The sequence below is a fragment of the Chinchilla lanigera genome, unplaced genomic scaffold (assembly GCF_000276665.1).
Source record: "Chinchilla lanigera isolate Chin_1 unplaced genomic scaffold, ChiLan1.0 scaffold00039, whole genome shotgun sequence".
Lineage (NCBI taxonomy): Eukaryota > Metazoa > Chordata > Mammalia > Rodentia > Chinchillidae > Chinchilla > Chinchilla lanigera.
In genome coordinates, this window is record NW_004955440.1 from 3,592,302 (window position 1) to 3,608,954 (window position 16,653).

The 16,653-nt window shown below is 38.7% G+C and overlaps 1 long non-coding RNA gene across 1 annotated transcript in view; it reads left to right on the forward strand.

Annotated features, from left to right (window-relative positions):
- The first annotated feature begins 3,395 nt into the window (after nt 1-3,395).
- LOC106149212 overlaps nt 3,396-16,653 on the forward strand; it is a 101,024-nt gene continuing 87,766 nt past the window's right edge. The window contains exons 1-2 of the long non-coding RNA XR_001235229.1: nt 3,396-3,485; nt 4,335-5,295. This is a non-coding gene — a long non-coding RNA (uncharacterized LOC106149212). The remainder of the gene's footprint in view (nt 3,486-4,334; nt 5,296-16,653) is intronic.

Here is a 16,653-nt window from a genome sequence, read left to right on the forward strand (position 1 = left end):
CAGGTGAGGCTATATAGTATCTTTGCAGACCAAGACTTTCAGGTTCTCACCTGTACTGAGCTCACTTTCCAGCTCTCGCTGGTGGCTGTGCCTTTGCATGGTGGTCTCTCCAGTAGAGGACACTTTACTCCTCACCCCCAGCCTTTTTTCTGAAATAGTCCAGAATCCGTAGCTGCGTATGCAGCCAAAGACCTCGAGAGACACCAGTCCTGACCAGACTTGATTGAGCCTTCTTTGCCTTGCACAGGTTTTGCCTTCTAATGATGTGGTTCCTGGCCGCCTACCAATAATCGCCTTTTTCACCCATGGAAGACACAGATGAATACTGACACCCTGACCTTGCAGTTCCCCTTTCACTGTGTGCTTACCCTCTTTCTGTTTGTATGGAACTTCTCCAGGCAATATACAAAACCATTGATCATTTCCATTTGCTGAATGATCCATTCATCACTGATCCATTTGTCAAATCCAATTGTATTGCAAACCTATCATCTTGAAGGAATCTCATGTGCTCCCAAACTCTTTCAGCACATACTTGCAGAAATTCATTCAGGTGATTTTCCCCTTCATTGAGATAATAGCTAACCACACCTCTTGTGCATAAATTGTACCAACCTAGCTTTTGAAGGCAATTGCATTTCTCAGTTCTTGAAAATCACCTGACTTCTATTCCTCAGGTACCACTTAGACGTTGAAACTCATCTTGAAATGATTAAAAGCCCTTTGAAAATTCTGTTATCTATGATTTCTGACTGTAGACAGCCTTCTCTGCTCAAGCTCATATATTAAATCTTCAATGTACATGAGGCCCAGAATGATGAGGTGCTAGGGTTGGGGGACAGGATGATGGAAGCATATAACAAGAAGGATTCTAGTTTTAGTGTTTGAGAACATATTGGAGAACGTGAAATAATCATAGAATGATCCATGCCTTCTCCTCCAAGGCCTCTATGGTGGCCTCTGACAAGAGTTTTCAAATTGTTTGAAAGCTTTAGTTTTTGTGTGACAGCCTCCAGAGTGGGACAAGGAGTGGGACAAGGAGGAGAGGCCCTACCTACTGTTCTTCTACAGGATTTCATTGGAACATAGCTCCAGGACTAAAGATGGTTTGTGGACCACAGGATTCAATCTTTTGCTTGTACACAAGGTTTTCTGAACCTTCCCAAGAGTTAAAGATCTAAACCCACACTTATAGGGGATTCCTAGCTGTGCTGGGGCCTTCCTGCCACCCTGCCCTTTAACAGGTAACTCTCTGCCTTCTATACATCGCTGACATCCCCTTCCCCAGTCATACCCCACTGTGATTTTAAACTTCCTGAAGGCACATGTTTGTGGAATTGAGGAGTGGATTTTGCAGGGCCATCTGTTAAGTGTTGGCAGGATTCAGTGATTAAGATTGTTACTGGCAGGGTGGTTACTGGCAGGGAAGACTTCCTCAGGAAAAGATATCATGTATTAGGCCTTCTAGAAACATGGCATTTGGATTCATGAAAGGAAGGAGGAAGATGTTTCAGACATGGAAACTCCGCTAAGCAGAGTCTTGGAGTGGAGTTTATGACTATTCCACGGAGTAGTGAAGAGCCATGGGGTAGAATCCAGGACCTCACTGCAGACCAAATGAATGAGGATCTCTGCAATGGGCCTGGAACTCAGTACTTTTAAAACTTCCCAGATGAATCCAAGGTGCAGTCAGGGTGAGGACAGTCTTGGGCTCAAGTCATAGAGGAGATGTAGAAAGAAAGCCTGGCTTTGAAGAAGGAATATTACTGATGGAACTTCTATTTTTGCCTAGGGGCTTTTTATTTGAACTATAGAATATTGTTGTGCTTTCAACCTACAGTGATTTTCATATCCACAGACTAGGTTTTATGGCAGGTTAACTGGTTAAGATTGAAGCTGAAGGAAAGGGTAGGAAAAAGTCAGCTAGTAGAATGGCACAAAGTTCTAGGAGAGAGGCTTTCTTTCAGGTGCTGAGCAGAAAAGGGAAGATAAAACTATAAGAGACAATGAACAGGAAGAATTAAAGAACTTGGTAGGATAAGGAAGTGAGGAAGTATTTCTAATCAAGCACAGCAGTAATGATGGAAATTTCTCTGTGCAGGAACAGTCCTAAAGTTGTACAGGCAGAGAAGCTGGGGATGGTACTCTGCCCACACACCCCAGTCCTCCTGGAAATTAGGACCTCGTTCCTCCTTTTGATCTTAATGTCTTCTATACGATCAGTGCATTTTAATTTCATCACTCTTTCCTTGAGAAACTACAGGGGACTCTACTGATTTGCTCACTTCCTCACCATCCATACTCTGTCTAACCCTCTACACTTCCCACCTTCCCTCAGTCTCTCTTGATGGTCTCTAGAGGTCTCACTGTTCAAAACCCAGAGACTTTTCCCCAAGCCTCATTCCACTGTATCCCTTGGTTGCATCTGACTTCTTGCTAAAGCTTAACACACTTGGCTTCCTGGCTAATGGATGCTCCTGGTTCTTTTTCCACCATTCAGATGCTCCTTCTCCGACTGGCATTTTTCCTTCCACCTATCCTAGGCTCACTCAGGGTCTGTCCGTGGCCCTATCTGCTTTCTTTGATTTCTTGGTGACTCTACATTCTAGCTCCCACTTTTCCACTTCTACCAGGCAGTTGTATATTCACCACTCGTTTGGCCCATGGATGCCTCACACGCATCACTACATGCCCATGTTTGCAGAGTCCTACCTTGTTTAGTGTCCTACATGGAATATCTCATTTGAGTTTCATTTTCCCTCTCCATCCTGCTTCTTTCCTTTTGCTCATCTCTGAGTTTGATCCTTAGCTCTGTCACTCACCAGCTAAAGCTTTAGTTTTCCAATCATTAAAATGGAGACAATAATACCTGTATCATAGGGATGTTGTATTAAACAACAGTGAAACGTCCATGAGAACAGCAAACTCACTCTCACAACCTTACCGCTCCTTCCTTGAAGGCAGGGCTGTTTTTTCTTTTCTTTTCCTTTTGACCCTCAAAAGAGATGCCCTTTAATTAATAGAAATGAAAAAATTCCAAACACCAGAAAGAGAAGTTGCCCAGGTGATGAGTGTAGTAAATTTTGAGCAAGTGGTAAGTGTCAACTAAACTAGGTCTGAACTTACTTTTCCTCCCCAGTATCTTCACAAGGGCCAAGGAAGTTGCTGGTGTTTTGGGCACGATGCCACTGGAGGGTCTGATTTTTGACAAAGCTAGCTCAGCATGATGTGCAAATACGGTAACCTTTGTTACTCACTGCCTTAGTAGCAAGGTAACGTTCTGCCTTATCAGGGTTCTTTCAGCCTCTGGGTTGGATGGCAAGTTTTTTAACCATATAGGACAGTTAACTCTTACTTGTCAATTTTGATTTGTGAATTGTTTCAGATTTGTGAATTGCTGAGCAACCTGATTTGTGACCTACTACTTGGATCACTGCCTGAAAATATTTGGGAGGCTGTAAAGTGATACAGTCCTAAGGAATATGGTTAGTCATTGGTCCGCCCCCACGGCAGGGTTGCAGGTGACTTGTTTGTAATATGACGTTCTAGGATAACTGTAAAAAATTACTTAGTTGTGAGACTTGAATCATATTAGCATTGTTCAGGAACCAGCCGGTCTTTCTTAATGTATTGTTCTTTACTCACCTTTTTCTACAGCTAACAGTGGATTGGAATACTATAGTCAAAACTTCCTGGACTTTGGTTTCAACCTTGCAAAAAGTGCCAGTTTTCTTTGAAATTTTTTGGAAGAAATCATGAAAAATGGGATCAAATATGATATAAATATAGATATAGCTATATGGATATAGATATATATTTTTTATGTGTGGGAAACAAGTGACTTTTACAAAAATTTCTTCACTACATTTAATCATGTTCTGTGATTGTAGTTAAAACGTGTTGCTTTCACTATGAGGGTGGATTTTCAATGAAATAACAATATTTTAGTATTGGTGACCAGTGGCCTGTGGAGATAACATGGCAGATTATGTCAGAATAAACTGCAAACAATTTAAGTTCAGCTTCAGTAGTCTCTGTTATTCTTTGAATGAAGAGGTATAATCTATTATCTTTTTTTTTTTTTTTTTTTTTTTGAGACAGGGTTTCACTATGCAGTTCAGGCTGGCCTTGAGCTCACTTTGTAGCTCAGGCTGGTCCTGAACTTGCAACGATCCTCCTGCCTCAGCTTTCTGAGTGCTGGGATTACAGGTGTGCACCATGACACCTGGCACAATCTATTATCTTATCCTTTGAACCTGTGCAGACCTTGTGATTTGCTTTTATCCATAGAATGCAATGTAAGGTGTGCAACTTTGGAACTTATTTCTTCACAGACCCTGTAGCGTCCACCACTGCCTTTTGGAATGCAGCCCAGTCTTCCATGTAAAGAAGCCTAATTTTGCTTATCAGACGAGGTGAGGCCACATGGACCAGGGAAGGCCGACCGGCTGAGACCTACATTCCTGGGACTACCGATGCTAGCCAGCATCCACCTGCAACCATGGAAAGGAGGTTATTTTGGGCATTTTAGGTTGTCTAGTCCTAATCAAGCCTCCAGAGGGCCGCAGCTGTGTGAATGACCTGGGGTGAGACCAGGGGAGGAACTATATAGGAACCTGCCTTAGGCTGCTCACCCAGACAGCATGAAGAAATGAGAGAAATTTTAAAAATTCTTTTAAGCCACTCGGTTTTGAGATTTTTTTGTGCATAATGGTAGACAGCTGACACAGAGGAAAACTGAGAAAGCAAGCAGTTGGCCTGCCTGCTGGTTGGGAGAAGGCAGGCAGCTTTGGCTACTTTTGGGCACTGCCCTGGGAAGATAAACTAGAAGCTCTTAGTGCCATGCCTGGATTCCTGGAATCAAGATAAAATACATCATTTTAGGTCTTGCTAAGAGGAAAGAAGAGGAAGGGGAAAAGCATAGCCACAGAAAAGATCTGGGCGGTCCCAGGAATCCCTAGCCACGATCACTGGGAAAGGTTTTTCTCCTCCAAAGCCAGCAGTAACGACAGGAGGAGGTTATTGTGCTTCAAGTTTGAAAGCAGCATATGAAGAATTGAAAAACTGTGATACCACCAATGAAACAAAATACAGCTCTAAAAGAAAGCTGACCCCAAAAGATGAAGATCTACAAGTTACCTGACAAAACGTATAAAATAACCATATTACAGTGTCTTAGTGAGCTACAAGAGAACATACATTTATTTCTTCAAGTAACTTTCTGTCCCTTTCTCAAGCTGTTTTTAGAACATCGTTAAAGAAGAACGTCGATAAGCAAACCAGTGGTGATGTTCTGTAAGTTTCATAAGCTTTCTTCACTTGTCTTTCCTTTTTCTTTTTATTCTTCTGACTGGATAATTTCAAATTATCTGCTTAAGAGCTCACTGATTCTTACTTCTGCTTGATTGAATGTGGTATCTAAACTCCCTGCTGAAGTTTTCAGTTTAAATATTCTACTATTCACCTAGAAGTTTTAGTTTTATTTTTATGGTTTCTATCTCTTTTCAATGGCACATGGAGCGTTCTCCGGCATATGTCATATATTAGTTGAAAATATGAGTCTTGACAAACTTAATGAGATTGAAATCATATAAAGTATCTTTTCTGATCACAATGGTATGAAACCAGAAATCAATAATAGGAGGACAAGTAGAAAACTCACAAATATATGGAAATCAAACAACATGCTCCCAAGAAACAAATATATCCAAGAAGAAAGTAAAAATGAAATAAAAAGCTTGAGATAAATAAATGGAAACAACATACCAAAATTCATGGGGTGCAACAAAAACAGTTTTAATTGGGAAGTTTATACTAACAAATGTTTATGTTAATAAAAAGGAAGACTTCAAATAAACAACCTAAGTTTATATCTCAAGAACTAGAAAAAAAAGAACAAATGAAGTCCAAAGTTAGAAGGAAGTAAACAATAAAAATCAGAGCAGAAGAAATTAAAGAAACAAGAGTTGGTTTTCTGAAAAGATGAAAAAATGGCCAAACTTTAGCTAGACACAGAGAGAGACAGAGAGAGACAGAGAGACAGAGATAGAGACACAGAGAGACAGAGACACAGAGAGAGACAGAGAGTTCAAATAAATTATAAATGAAAAGATGACATTAAATGTTATGATTAAATATAAAGAACTATAAGAGATTACTATAATTGGATAACCTGGAAGATATAAATTCTAGAAAGATACATTCTACCAAGACCGAATCATGAAGACATAGAAAACCTGAATAAACCAATTGTGAGAAATAACCACACAGGGTGAATGAGTAATCAAAAAATCTCCCAAAAAAGAAAATTCCAGGGCCAAATGGCTTCACTGGTAAATACTGCCAAACTTTTAAGGAAGAATTAGGGTTAATCCTACTCAAACTTCCAAAACACTGAAAAAATGGGAGAACTTCCAAACTCATTCTCTAAAGCCAGGATTTCCCTGACACGAAACACAGACAATGGTACAAAAAGAAAAGAAAGTCACAGGTCAGTGACCCTGATGAACATTGATGGTAAAATCTCTTTTAAACACACACACATATGCACATGTGCATGCACACAAACACATACACGCACATACACACAGGCAAACAATTCAGAAGCCTACTGAAAGGATCATTTGTATACCATGACCAAGTGGGATTTATCCTTGGGTTCAATATATGGAAACCAATAAATGTGAAATACCAAATTAATAACAAGAGATATGAAATCCTATGGTCATCTCAATAGATGCAAAAAATTATTTAACAAAAGTCAACATTCTTCCATAGTACAACTTTCAGTAAATCCAGTAGGGAATGTATGTATCTCAACATAATAAAGGCCATACATGAGAAGACTACAGCTGACACATACAGAGATGAACAAACTGTTTATCTTATCATTTTTATTTAATATAGTACTAGAAGTCCTAGCCAGGGCAATTAGGCAAGAAAAAGAAACAAAAGGAATCCAAATTGAAAAAAAAGTTAAACTGTTTGCAGATAACATGATTTTCTAAAATATAGAAACCCCTAAAAACTCCACCAAAAACTGCTAAAACTAGTACATAAATTTAATCAAATAATAGGATATAAAGCCAATACACAGGGGCTGGGGATTTAGCTCAGCGGCAAAAAAAAAACCAATACACAAAAATCAGTTGTATTTTTATACACTAACAATGAACTGAATCAGAAAATAAGAAAATACTACTACTTACGATAATACAAAAAAAGATGAAATAGGCATAATTTTTTTTTTTTTGTCTTTTTGAGACAGGGTCTCCTACGCAGTTCAGGCTGGCCTTGAGCTCACTTTGTAGCCCAGGCTGGCCTCGAACTTGCAATGATCCTCCTGACTCAGTCTCCCAAGTGCTAGGATTGCAGGTGTGTGCCGCCATGCCCGGTGACATAGGCATTAATTTAAACAAGGAGGTGGAAGATCTGTATCGTGAAAACTATAAAACATTGATGAAAGAAATTAAAATAGATACAAATAGAAATATGTCCTGTGTTCATATTGGAAAAATTAATATTGTTAAGGTATTCATATTACCCAAAATGACTTATAGATTTAATATAATCCCTATCAAAATGTCAATGACATTTTCCATAAAAAATTGAAAAAAAATCTTAGAATTTATAAGGGACTACAAAAGACCCTGAATAGTCAAAACAATCTTGAGCAAGAACAAAACTAAGCTGGGTGTGCTGGCGTTGTGCCTGTAATCCCAGACCTTGGAAGGCTGAGGCAGGAGGAACACTGAGTTCAAGGCCAGTGTAGGCTACACAGTGAGTTCAAGACCAGGCTGAACTACATAGTGAGACCCTGTCTCAGAAAAAAAGAAAGAACAAACTGAAAGCAGCATATTTCCTGATTTCAGATTATGTTATAAAACTATAGTAATTCAAACAATGTTGTGTATTTTAAAGGCCAATGGATCAGAATAGAGCAACCAGAAATAAATCTATGCATATATAGCTAGTTAATTTTCAACAAAAGTGCCAAGAATACATAAAAGGGAAAGGATAGTTTCTTTATAAATGAGGTTGGTGGGCTGGGGATGTAGCCCAGTAATATAGCAGTTGGCTAGTATGTGTGAGGTCCTAGGTTCAACTCTCACCACCGCAACCAACCAACAAACAAATAAACCAGATGTTCACACATAAAAAAAGTGAAGGCAGACTATTATATTACACCATACATAAAAATCAACTCTAAATGTGTTAAAGATTTAAGCGTAAGATTTGGAACTACAGAACTCCCAGATGAAAGCATACGGAAAAATCTCTTCAATGCTAGCCTTGGCGACTTTTTGGATATGATCCCCAAACCATAGGCTTTTGGCTTCACATAAAGTAAAAATAAGCAAGTAGTACTACATAAAAAAGCAAAACAAAGCAAAATAAAATAAAAACTTCTTCTTAGCCAAAGAAAGAACTGACAAAATTTAAAAATTGACCTGTGGAATGAGAGAAAAGTATTTGCAAACCATACATCTGGTAAAGGCTTAACATTCAAAATATATAAGGAACTCATAAGACTAAATAGCAAAACAAACAACCCAATTTTAAAAATGGGGAAAAGATCTGAATAGACATAAATAAAAAGAAATAAATTAGTGGATGGCTAATAGGTACAGTATATGGCAATGTACATTTATGGGTATATGACATCACTATTCATCAGGAAAGTGCAGATCAAAGCCACCTCACATTTTAGGATGGCTGTTGTTTAAAAATGTGAGGTATTTATCAAATGGAGTTCAAACAGAGATCTAGAGGAGCTTTCTGCATTCCTATGGTCATTGCAGGCTTATCCATTATAGCCAAGACCTGGAAGAAACCTAAATGTCCATGAGAGGATGAATGGATAATGAAATTGTAGTAGAGGAATAGTATTTAGTCTTCAAAAAGAAGAAAATGCTGTATTTGCAGTAATATAGATGAATACTGTGTTCAGTGAAATATGCCAGACACAGAAAGACAAATATAGTACTGTGTGATCTCACCATATATGAAACCTAAAATAGTCAAGCTCACAGAAACAGAGTAGAATGTTGATTGCTGAGGTTTGGGGGACATGATGGTTGAAGGGTATGCTTCAGGTATGCAAGATACCCATGTTATGTGTATGCTATATTTACCAGAGCACTTATAGTAAACAATACTGTACTGAAAGTGCAAAAAGGGCAGATTTTTTAAAGTATATTTTTAAATATATCTTTGTGTTACCACTGTCTGTGCCCTGCATTTTGCAGAAGCACATATGACATGTTAGAGCCATGCATCTTTTTTTATTTTAAAGAGAAAAGAACAAAAATGAAATAACAAAAACAAAGACAAAAACAAAACAACACTAAACTATAAAAATGGTACAGAATTTCAAAACAAGATAATAGGAAATCAACAACGGTTGTATTACTTATTGTTATCTTCAAAGTAGTTGCTCAGATTATCAGATATAGGCATGCAAGATGGATCAAACAATTAAACATTAACTGTTCCTCTTGTTAATGATTACTTATTTGATCAGTCTTGCATATCTCTATTTTTTTTCCTGAGAAACCACTTTGAAGGTATCAATACATAATACAACCACCTTTGTTGATTTCCTGCCACTTTGTCTGTAATTCAGTATTACTTGCATTGTTCTTATATATTTTATAAATAGATGTCTGTTTGTTAATATGTTTTCCTTCTTTTATTTTTAAAATTATCAGACTGTTCCTTTCAATAAACCAATAGAAATTAGTAGTACAATTATCTTAGCTATCTTGTGTATATATACATATATTTTTTTCCTTTCCTTCTTTCTTTCTTTTCTCCTTTCCCTCATCCCAGTTGTTCTTTCCTATTAAGCACAATATCTATTGTACCTTTCGTGTTATTTACTCTTTCAGTTTCTTATACTAGGGAGACAGTACTGTGTTTACACATGTGAGACTGATTTATTTCACTTATGAGTATAGTCTCTAGTTGTAGCCATTTACCTATAAAAGCCTTGAGTTTATCTTTCTTTATAGCTGAGTAATATTCCAATGTATGAAAATACCACATTTTTCTTATCCACTCCTCAGTTGATGGGCATTTGTATGGTTTCCAGTATTTTCTATGACAAATTGCGCTGCTATGAACATGGGTGCACATATATCTCTGTGATATGATGTTTTCAATTCTTCTGGGAAAATACCTACAAGGGGAATGGCTGGGTTAAATGGGACTTGTAATCCTAATTATTTTGAGGAATCTTCAGACTGATTTCCAAAGTGGCTGCACGAGTCTACATTGCCACCAACAGTGGAGAAGAATTCCTTTTTCCCACAGCCCCTCCAGTATTTGTTGCTGGTTGATTTCTTCATGGTAGCCATCCTTACTGGGGTGAGATGAAAGCTCAGTGTTGTTTTAATTTGCATCTCTCAAATGACCAATGATGTTGAACATTTTTCATGTATTTATTTGCCATTTGTATTTCTTCATCTGAGAAATGCTTATTCATCTCAGATGCCCATTTTTGGATTGGGTCTTTGAATTTGGGGGGTCTTATTTTTTAAAAATTCTTTATATGTTCTAGATATAAGTCCTTTCTCTGAGGGATAGTTAGCTAAAATGTTTTCCTACTCTGTGGGTTGTCTTTTTATTCTATTGGTGATTTCTTTTGAAGTATAAAAGCTTTTTATAGGATGAGATCCCAGTTGTTGATTCTTAGAAGTGTTTCCTGTGCAGTTTGGGTTTTGTTCATGAAGACTGTGCCTATTCCTATGTCTTCAAGATTTTGCCCTACTTTCTCTTCAAGTATATTTAGTGTTTCTGCTTTAATATTTGGATAGTTTATCCATTTTGACTTTAGTTTAGTGCATGGTGATAGGCATGGGTCTAGTTTTAGTCTTTGGCATGTGGAGAGCCAGTTTTTCCAGCACAATTTATTAAGGAGGCTATCTTTTCTCCAGTGAACATGTTTCTGCCCTTTGTCAAAGATAAGGTGGCTGAGAGTGCTTGCAGCTGTGTCTAAACCTTCTAATTTGTCCCACTGGTCCTTAAGTCTATTTTTTTTGCCAGTACCATGCTGATTTTATCACAGTAGCTTTGTAGTATAACTTCAAGTCAGGGATTGTGATACCTCCTGACTTGTGTTTGTTACCCAGGATTACCTTTGCTATTCTAGGTTTCTTCTGGTTCCTGATGAATTTTAGGAGTGTTTTCCTTAGTTCTGTGAGGTATGCTAATATTATTTTGATTGGGACACTGTTTGATTGGATTAAAACTGTATAACAATTTTAGAAGTATGGCCATTTCACTTGGTTCTTCCTATCCATAAGCAAGGGATACCTTTCCATTTTCTGATAAACTCTTCAAACTCCTTTTTCAGAGTACTGTAATTTTCAATATATAAATCTTTTACTTTCTTTGTTAGATTGATTCCTAAGTATTTCATTTTTTTAGATGCTATTATGAAGGGTGTGATTTCCCTAATTTATCTCTCAATAATTTGTTGTTTGTATACAAGAATGCTATTGTTTTTTGATTATTGAATTTGTATCCAGCCATGCAACTGAATTTGGTTATTAACTCTAGGAGTCTTTTGGTGAAGTTTTTGAGGTCTTCTTTGTAGGGTATCATGTCACCTGTGAATAATGATAATTTCACCTATTCCTTTCCTATCCTTATTCTTTTTGTTTCTCTCTCTTGTCTGATTGCTCTCGCTAGTGTTTCCAGAACTATGCTGAAAAGGAGTGGTGACAGTGGACACTAAGTTCCTGAATTTAGAATGAAAGCTTTCAGTTTTTGTCCATTTAGTATGATGTTGGCTGTTGGTTTGTCATAGATGGCTTTTATCAAACTGAAATAAAGACCATCTATTCCAATTTTCTGTAGGGTTTTTATCATGAATGAATGCTGGACTTCATCAAAAGCTTTTTCTGCATCTATTGAGATGAATATGTGATCCCTGTCTCTGGCTCTGTTGATATGGTGTATTACATTTATTGATTTGTGTATATGGAACCATCTTTGCTTTCCTGGGATAAATCTCACCAGGTCATGGTGTATAACTTTCTTGATAATTTGTTGAATTCTATTTGCTACTATCTTATTGAGGATTTTTGCATCTATGTTCATTAGGTAGATTTGCCTGTAGTTCTCTTTTTTGGTTGGGTCTTTCTCTGGTTTTGCTATCAGGACAATACTTGCCTCCAGGAAAGAGGTAGTGCTGCTTCCCTTTCAATTTCATTAAAGAGTTTGAAGAGTATTGGCATTAGATGTTCTCCAAATTTCTTGTAGAATTCAGCAGTGAATCCATCAGGACTTGGGCTTATCTTTGTTGGTAAGTTTTTAATTATGTTTTCAATCGCATCAACTGATACTAGCTTATTGAGAATTTTTATATCTGCTTGATTTAGCTTTGGTAATTCATATATATCTAGAAATCTGTCCATATCTTCTTTGTTATCTATCCTATGAGAGTAGGGATTTTCAAAGTATTTATTGATGATCTTCTGAACTTCCACAGGATCTGTATTCGGAAAGGGTAGAGACAGTGTTTACTTCCTTGAAAGTTTAAATTCAAGAAGTAGTTGAGGAAGGAGAAAGTGGGTCTATAGAAGAGAATGGAAAAAAGGATGAGAAACCTAAACATTGAAAAAGAACATGGGAAAAAGAGAAAGAACAAAAATGAACAGGAGAGAAGAAAGAAAGAAAGAGGAGATGAAAGAAAGGTAGGAGAGAACAAAAGGAAAAGAATTCCCCCCCAAATAAAAAAATAACTACCAAATACAGAAGAAAAGATGACATCCAACCAGATAGGAGAGGGATAGCCAATCAGACAAACAAGGTAGAACGAAAGCAGTAAAATTCTCTAGTGTTTACTGTTCTGTGATAGTATCCATATTTAATCCCATAAATGTGTTGCGTATGGATCTGATCTTGGCCTCTGGATGTGGGGCCTGGGACCAGACTTCTGCTGGTGGAGTTCTCTGGAGTCCAACTGCTGGCTCCTCGCTGCTCCTTCAGACACTTCCATGCTGCTGGTCTCGCCAATTACTCTGCCCTCCAAAGACGTGTGTGCACCTGTGCACCTGGCACTGGCTGTTATCCTGTGTCTCAGGTCTTGAGGTTCCTGTCAGTCTGCTCCACAAAGGCGTGTGTCCTTACACTCCTCTCAAAGACCCCCCCATTCCCGAGACAATGGAGGAAGTGCGGAGCTTGGACTCACTCTCCTATAGCAGGCCCCACCATCCCCAAGGGTAGATCTTATGTTGTGTTTATTCAAAAAAATCATCCCTCACAACCTAATTTTAATAAAAAGGGAGAGGAAAGAAACTGGGAGATGAAGGACACATGAAGAGCTTTGATGGTTTTTAGGGGTGCATATTTATCTTTTAGCTCAGTAAGGTACTGTACAGTGCTACCTTGGTTCACAAACTTCCCTTGTTTTATGATTTTGAGGAAGATGGCCGCATTTGTGTTTGTCACCTGATGTGGAACATGTGAACAGAAGCAAAATTTTGTCGAATGCTTTTGTCTGAGAACTAAATTGTTTGCGAACAGAAGCACTTGTGAACTGAGGTAATACTGTATATACCATATATGTAGTTTTTTACATGTCAGTCATACATCAATAAAGTCATTTAAAGTTAATAAAATTCTCCCAAACGTATTTTTAAAAAAGTGCTTCTAACTGTCCTCAAAAGTTTCATAGAAATTGATCCTCACCACTGAGCCAGTGAAAAGAAGGGGATATAGTCTATATTTTGAAGATCAGAAAATAGTGAAGCAAGTGTCCGTGCTGGGATTAATTGTCAGGCCTTCTGGTTGTCGGTTCAGGTTTCTTTCTTACAGACCAGGCCATCTCAGTGACCTTTAAAAGGTAGCCTAGGACCCTGCCTGGCAGGTCCTCTTATACTGTGCCTCTATGTTTATGGGTGCCTATGGGATACATGAGATATACTGTACAGATGTCTAAATTTTTCCTTAAGAATGGCAATTTTATAAGACACACATTTCTCCTCCCTATACACAAAAGTGCATGCCTTAGTAAATTTGTATGTTCATCTCACCTTAAAGCCTATCTACCCAAGATTAGTTGGGATCTGTAAAAACTTCCTTGAAACTCATACTGCCTTCATTGTATTTTACTTTAACATAATTGAAAAGTACAAGGTCTGAGGTGGTTTTCAAATTATGTCTAAACAGAAGTGGGGCAAATAGAGGTGAGAATACTTGCAAGTTATTTGTACATCAGTGTTATTACATCTTAACTTCAGAGAGAGTGGGTATTGCCAGTAAAGACAAATCTCTACCAAAAAAAGAAAGATCAGCAGACAGCTTCATGCATTCAGCCACATCAGGATCAGCCTCAGCTGGTGAGGGCTGACTTACCCTGAGTCAAACTCTTTCTAGGAAGAATCTGTCAGATGACCAAGCGAAGTAGGTTATGAAAATCTAGCCATTTTTGGCCTGACTTGGGACAGCTCTGGCAGTCTTTTATCTAGAACTTTCTGTCAGGTTGGTGGAAGCTTTGTCAGGCCTGCATTACTACTCACTGGCTTGCTCTGGCCAGTCCTGGGCCTGCCTTGTTCCTCACACAGGTATGAGTGAACATCCTCACCTCTCACTGTCCCAGCATGTGCTTCCAGAGCCCCCGCCCATGACACTGTCCCCTCTGTTTCCTCCAATTGACAGAGATCACTGTCAGGACCGAAAGACAAAAGGCTGTGGGTGGACAGCTCACTGTCATATTGTGCTTGGCTGGGGTGGTGTTTCAAAAAATAAGTCAATATACAAAAAATATAAAATCTGAAGTTCTTCTAACTTCTATGAAGTAATTAGACAATCTTGCAACACTGGTCTTTTCTCGCACAAGGGACTACTGGCTGGGGCTGAACAGGGGCTGCCCCATGGCTCTAGAGAGAAGAGTGGTTCAGTTTGTCACTGGAACTTCTGCTCACTTGTACCTGACCACCGCCCTCTCTCATGTTACCTGCTCAGCCTCTGTGGTCACCTGAGTTTTTCTCCCAACAGAACTAAATGTTTTAATGCATAGAAAGGGGAGTCTTCCCTAGCCACCGTGTCCCACTGATCCTATGTGGGTCTTCAAGAATTAAATTCCTCCTTGATAGATATGCTGAAATAATCAGTTATAGTAATCACTTCACAACATATACGTATCTCAAGACGTGATGCTGTATACCTTAAATATATGATTTTATCCTACAGTTATATTAAAAAAGAATTGGATTTAAATACACACAGCCTTTTCGTGGATGCTGGGGTCCAGCTGAGCAATCAAGACTCATTCTGCCCGCCCAGCCTGGCTTTGTCCTCTGTCATTCATCACCCCTAGCAAAAATGGCTCTTTTCAGCAAGGTTCGTGTCAGAGGTTCTGTCAAGAAAACACACTTATTTCTCTTTCAAAAGAGGGTAATTTTTTTCCACCATAAAAGAGATTCTTGTCATTGAATATTTGGAAGGGACATTCCTAAAAGGCTAATATTTTGCCAAAAATAAAAATCTCTCTCAATATGCACTTAGATTAGTAATCCCCTCCTCAGGCCAATGAGGTAGAATAGGCAAACTAGCCAATAACTCCTCAAATACGGCCTCTGCCTCTCCCCTCCCATCCTCAATTCTGGTTCCACCCAGGCATCCAGGGCAACTAAATGTCCCTTTGTTAGCCAAGTCTGACACCCCCACCCCCTCAAAAATGGCTTCTGCATCTTCAGGGAAGGCCATCATTATGTAAGACTCAATCATTATATAACAAATGGCTTTGAAGTGATTATTTAAATTGTGCATTGGCAGGAAGAGAGTATCCAAATATAATGAGTCGCATTGATGATATAAGTGCCTTCTTTGAGCTAATACAATAGCTGCCTCTGTTGCTGTTTGAAATGTGGGCCAGCTGGAGGACTTCAAAAACTTACATGGTCTGAATTGAATTCAGAGTATCTTGTCTCTCTTTGGAGAGCCTGCTCCTGAGAGATGTGTCCCTGGAATAGACCTGTGGCCCCAACACTGGCTCTGGCAGGGCTTCCGGCCAGGGCAGTCAGTGTCAGTGCCCAGACTGTACAGTGCAGGGCCTGGGGACCTGCAGCATTCCATCTGGGTCCCCTCAGCAAGAAGAGCTGGTGGGTGATCTACACCTCCAGGCATCTGGTCCCCTTTATCTCTTCATCTGCTCAGCCCATTTACAGCAGGAAGTATGTCTTTCATGAGCAGCTTGCTATGCAACTCCTCCGGGAAGCCCTCACCTTAGGGGTGCTGGAATGTTGCAAATCATTGTATTGGGGGGCTCCAAAACAGACTGGCATGCAGAGGAGAATTAGGAGAAACTCACATCTTTGGCCTAGAAACTAGCCACTCTCACATTCAGAGCACCGGCACCAAGCAGGAGAGGCACTGTAAGTAATTAGCCTTTAGTAGCCAAGGACAAAGACTTCTCTCAAAAGGGCTCCAAGAAATTCTTTTAAAGAGAATAAAAAAAACAATAAAAATGATACAGAAGTTGAAAATTAACAATGGTCATTATATTGCATATTGTTATCTTCAAAGTAGTTGCTCAGATTACCAGATACAGGCATGCAAAACTGATCAAACAATATCAGCACTAACTGTTCTTTTCAATGAACTAATAGAAATTAGTAGTACAATTACCTTAGCTATCATATA